The sequence below is a fragment of the Leptonychotes weddellii genome, chromosome 1, assembly GCF_054177405.1.
Source record: "Leptonychotes weddellii isolate Sample4059 chromosome 1, ASM5417740v2, whole genome shotgun sequence".
NCBI lineage: Eukaryota > Metazoa > Chordata > Mammalia > Carnivora > Phocidae > Leptonychotes > Leptonychotes weddellii.
In genome coordinates this window covers 42,990,538-42,996,330 of record NC_138369.1, presented here as the reverse complement: position 1 = coordinate 42,996,330, position 5,793 = coordinate 42,990,538, and positions in this window count along the sequence as shown.

Sequence of the window (5,793 nt, the reverse complement as noted above, 5' to 3'; positions counted from 1 at the left end):
CGCAGAGCCTGGGGCCGTCCTCAGCCACGTGGATATCATCAAGCCCCATCTGTGACTGAAGAGGCGGGATGGAGACCAGAGTCAATGGTGTAGGAAATCACATCCACCTGAGTGTGCAGTCAGAGCTAGGGGATGGAGGGGCGGTGGGTAATGATGTTCTCTCCTTTCACCGCCATGATTCTGCTCCCTGTTCAGGAGCAGGGCAGGCCATTCCGGTCCACCTGCTCAGCCTTCTCCTCCTTCTGAACACCTGTTCCTCTTTCCCTCTTTCTTTTTCGCTGACATGTAGAGTGCTTACTGTGTGTCAGCCTGAGTACCTCACAGGAATGAATTCATTTCATCCTCCCGACTGCCCTGTGAGCTAGTTACTGTTACTGTGCGCCTTTTAAGATGGGGAAAGTGAGGCTCAGAAGTGCATTCCATGACTTGCCATGGGCACCCAGCGGGGGTGAGAGGCAAGATTGGTAGGTCCACACTTACTGCCTCTGCTTGATTCTGTCTCTAGCCCCATGCATGGCTGAGGGCCCCCTGGGTTTGGGGGAACCAGTCAGGTTCTTTTTTTTTTTTTTTTTTTTAAGACTTATTTATTTATTTGAGAGAGAGAGAATGAGAGACAGAGAGCATGAGAGGGAGGAGGGTCAGAGGGAGAAGCAGACTCCCCGCCGAGCAGGGAGCCCGATGCGGGACTCGATCCCGGGACTCCAGGATCGTGACCTGAGCCGAAGGCAGTCGCTTAACCAACTGAGCCACCCAGGCGCCCACCAGTCAGGTTCTTTATTACCTATCAACTCCCCCCTCCCCACCCCCCATATCAAAGTATCACTGTGAGTCCTGGCATCCACTGGAAGGGAGCCCCCAGGAGGGACCAGCTCAGGCCTCTGACTGGATCCTCAGCCCTGATGTTTGTTAGCAGGAGAGCAGAGTGAGACTGGAGATGTGTGTGTTACATTTAGTGGGTGCCCACCAGGTTCCGTTGTGGGGCGATTCTCCACGGGCCTCCAGTGTTTGTGCATGTGTTCCCAGCAGAGGCCCTGTCTGTGCTTTATTCTGGACTGTCCTTTCCAGGATGTTTGCGCAGTAGACATCCTTGGGAGGCAGAGAGAGTGTCTGCCTCTGGAACAAAGAGCTTACTGCCCACTATAGAACATTTGGGTTTCCTAAGCTCTGCATTGCTCTCCTGTAATGCAACCCAGTGCATGAATGGGGGTTACCTGGCTCTCTTTATGTGGTCCTGTGGGAACTGGGGTTCAGAGAACTGGGGCAAAAATGCTGATGGTCTGGCTACCACCATTTCTGTGAGTAATGAAGTCCTTTGTCTCTGATCCAGGAATCTGTGTCTTCCGCTGGCAGCCACAAAGCCGGCTGGCTAACTTGTGAACTGGCAGATAGGGTCCCCTTCATAGTCCTTGTCAGATTTCAGGTTCATGACACAGAGGAGGCAAAGATACAGGGTTTTAAAGATGAATCAGCCACAGCCCCTGCCCTTAAAGGGGTGGAGGAAAAAGACACATGAAAGAACGATACAGGTGCTAAAAGGCGAACCCTTTCCAAGCAGATAAGGGAAAGCCTCTCTGGGACGCAGCCTGTGAGTGTGGCTTGAAGGAGGCATTGGATTTTGATGAGTTCAGAAGCTGGGCAAGGGAGTTCCAGGCAGAGGGAACAGAATGAGCAAAGGCACAGAAGTGTGAAGGCCAAGGACAGGTTCAGGGAATAGCAATCATTCCAAGTGTGCTGGAGCCAGAGATGCACGGCTGGCTGGGCTGGACACTTTGTCTGCCCCTCTGGAATCCCCTGCACCCCTCTCCACCCTGCTGTCTGCTCTGGCTGGGTTGGCCAGTGAGAGGTATCAGCAGGAGATCAGTGGGTGAAGGAGAATGAGGTCAGGGGGTGGCTCCTCTTGGCTCCCTGACTTCTTCATGTCACTGCTCAGCAAAGTCACTCTTCCTCTTCAGGGCCTTTACCCAAGTCTCTGCATCTAGATTTTTACAGACTCTCCCTGTCCTCACCCTCCCAGGCCTAGGGGGTGGTGACAGCTCCATTACCACTAGCCAGATGACCACACTGACCCATGTGGTGCCCTCACCGGTCCCTTTATGTGTAATTGTCCCTATGAAAAGAAACTCTTCTTGTGTGTGATCCTGACTTGAGTGACCCAGCCTTCCCTGTTGGGGCCCAACTGATACAGTGGCTGACGGGAGCCGAGATGTCAGGTCAGCCCATGGAAGGAGTGCCTAAAGCCTGTGAGACTGGTCTAGTGTCACCTAATGAGCCTCCATTCTTCCCGTGAGGCCCTACTCAGGTGTCCCCTCCCCTGGCAAGACTCCCAAGACCTCCAAGCCTCCCCTTCTGTGTCCCTGACTGCCTTATTTCATGTGCCTCCTTCCCTGTGTCTCATCCCTCTGACTGTGGGTATCTAACTGACTTCTGTGTCTCTTACACTGCACATGGTAAATATTCATTGAATGAATGAATAAATATAGGGATGGATGATGCCTGGATCGAGGGATGGATATGATCCCATGCCATCGAAGGCTTGGGGACCAAGGAGTGATATGAACAGGCAGAAGCACAGATGTAGTCCCTGCCTTCCAGCAGCTTCTAACCCCCGTGGGAAAATACAACACGGACAGGGGACGTCTCTAATCCGAAAAGGCCACTTCTGCAGAGGTACCCCAGGCACACAGACAGTGGGTGTGATAGGCAGACAGGAGGGAGCTCATTCTGCTCTCGGCACAGAGATCAGGGAAGGCTGCCAGGAAGAGGTGAGGTGGAGCTGGGCACCAAAAAATGGTGTCTCAGTCTGCTCAGGCTGCTATACTGAAAACATAGACTGGGTGGCCTAAACAATATTTATTTCTCGCAGTTCTGGGAGGTGGGAAGTCCAGGCTCAAGGCACTGGCAGATCTGGTGTCTGGTGAGGTCCTCCCCCTGGCTGTGTCCTCACATGGCAGAGAGCAGAGAGAGGACGTTGTGGTGTCTCTTATAAGGGCACGAATCCCATGACCTAATCACCTCCCAGAGGTTCCACCTCCTAACACCATCATGTTGGGGGTTAGGATTTCAAACTATGGATTTTGGGGAAATACAAACAAGGTAGGAGGGGCCAGACTTCCAGGGGCCTTGAAGGCCATGCTAAGGAGTTCAGAATTTATCTCAAAGACCCTGGAAAGCCATTGAAAATGCCCCAGTGGGGTTTCTTAAAACAAGGAAAACCAATGAAAGAGTCATGCTTTCTTTTAGTAAGACATCAGGAGAAGTATCTGAAGGAAAGAGCATAGATTTCCGAGTCAGGTAGACCTGGGCTTGAATCCTCACCTCCCTGATGGCTAGCTGTGTGACCTTGGACAAGTTACTTCACCTCTCTGAGCCTCAGTTTCTTTTTCTAGAAAATGAGTCTTGTAATAAGCACCTCCTAGGGCTGCTGTGAACGGATGATCAAATGAAAGCAACCTGCCTATTATACTGCTTTGTGTATGGTAAGCACTCTATTATTATTGTTGTTATTAATTAGTATTCTCACTGCAGCTTTTTGGGTTTTGTTTTGTTTGAGAGAACTTGGCCTTGAGGGTCATGTGCATTGTCTGCGGTGGTTTTGGCAGCTGTGTTTGTGAGTAACAGAAGGAGGAATCATGAAGCCACAGAGCTTTTTTTTCTCGTTTCTTTTTTTTTTTTTTGGCCTGAAAGAATGAGATAGTGGAATATTAATACCGCTATCTGGGGGCTTGACGCTGGGGCCTGGCGGGGGCTTGTTTTTACAGCCTGAAATAGTCCGGCATTTGCCTTTCCAGCGGGCAGGCTGCCAGGCCAAGGGGTGTGTAACCACCCAGCCTAACAAAGCAAAACTATTTTTACCTTGGGGGGCCCAAGAATGCAGCCCCACCCGGCGTGGTGGCCTGAGCCGGTCGCCAGTAAAGGACAGTCTCCTGTAGGTGGCACGGGGAAGCAAACAGCTGGGCCCCTTGGGGACCTGCTTCCCTGGCAGGCAGGCCAGGTGTCCCAGAAAGTCCTGGAGTGCCCCATCCCCACCTTCTCCTCTCAGCTGGGAAGTAGGAGACCAGAAATCTCCCTCAGAGAGTTTCTGAAGTCATCAGACAAGAAGCAATAGGGTTTAGTTTTATCCTCTAATATAACCTGACTAAAAGAACACTACGGCTAAGAGGAATGACTTCCACTTTCTGAGATTCCACCGGATATCAGGCACTGTGTTGATTTCTTTACATGCACCAGCGCTTGTCATATCTCTGTGAGGAGTAGCCCCGTTTTTCAGATGTGGAAACTGAGGCTCAGGGAGGTTAAGTGACTTGATCAGGGATGACCAGCTGGGAAGTGGTTTGGCCTCAGGCTTACTGGTTGCACAGTAGATGCCCCTCTCCCCCGGCTCATTGCCTGTCCACATGGTGGAATGAGAACGGCAGGAGTCAGGGAGTCTGCCTTAGTCCTGGTCTTCCCTTTGACCTGGACGGCTTCTTCATGCTTGGGGTTCCCAAGGGGGAAATCATGTCTGTGCTCCTGGCCATGCAGGCCTGTGAGTGCAGGGAGGATGCAAAGAGATTTGGAGAGCCCCAATAGCATGTTGATGCCAGCCCATAATGCCCACATACTCAAGGTTGAGTGTGTCACTACGTCAATTCTCCCTGGAGCAAGGGGGAGGCTGAGGGTCAGGATCCTGCAGAGCTGAATCCTCCATAAGTTACCTTAGAGAAAGCTTGTGTTCCCTCCTTCTCTCCCTCCCACCTTCCTCTCCCTCTCTCTATCTCCCTCCCTCCCTCCCTCCCTCTCCTTCTCTATCCCCCTCTCTCTTTCTGTCTGTCTCTGTCTCTCCTCCCTCTCTCCCTTCCTTCCTTCTGTACCTACCTCTTGGTAGGATGCAGCAGAAAGAGCTTGGTCTTTGGAGTCAGCCTTCGTTCCCTCCTCCTCTCCGTCCACCTAACTCCCCAGTCCTTCAGTGTCCTGCTCTAGCCCCACCTCTTCCAGGCAGCCTTCCATGACTTCCTTTGCTGCCCAGAGCAGCACGGGATGCCTCTCACCTGACCTCCTGTCTCCCTCACTCTGTCTGTAAATATGGGGCCCCTCAGCAGAAGTGGCTTGTCAGTGTTAGAGACATTTCAAGTGTCCATGCCAAGTCTTCCCAACTGGATTGAAAGCTGCTAGAGGGTGGGGGCTGAATCTTGTGCTTCTTTATATCACTTTGTATCACTCCCCTGCACATGGGATCCAGTATCCACCCACCCATTCAGCACACACTCATCAAGGGCATGTTAGGGGTGTGGAGACGCAATGGACAGTAACCAGGCGTTTGGCTAAGGAGGGAAGTGGTTACAGTCACCGCAGCGTGGTAAATCCTGTGAAAGAGGAAGTAGAAAGGTTTGGGGAGTCAGTGAAACCCATATTTGAGTCATGGCTCTGCCACTTCCCAGTTGTGGGAGCTTGCCACTTCCCTCCCTGTGTGCCTCAGCTTCCCCATCTGTAAAATGGAGATAATCATAATCCCCCCTACAAGGTCGTAGTGAGGACTAGATGAGATGGTGTGTGTCGGACACACCCGTGTGTCACATCACTCCTACTCAGGCAGGGGCACGGGGGTGGGGGGGGCAATTCTGGAATGGCCATTTCTGCATCCCTGGGTGCCTGTTGCTACTCGTGGAGAGCAGAGAGCCTGGGAGCTGAAATGATGAGGTTTTGTGCTGCTTTGGTCCTAAATAGGCTCTGCATCAAACTTCCAGTCAATCGACCTTTCCCATTTCTCCCCTGCCTCTCGTCTGTATAATACATTTTGGTGGGGGCCATTTCTAG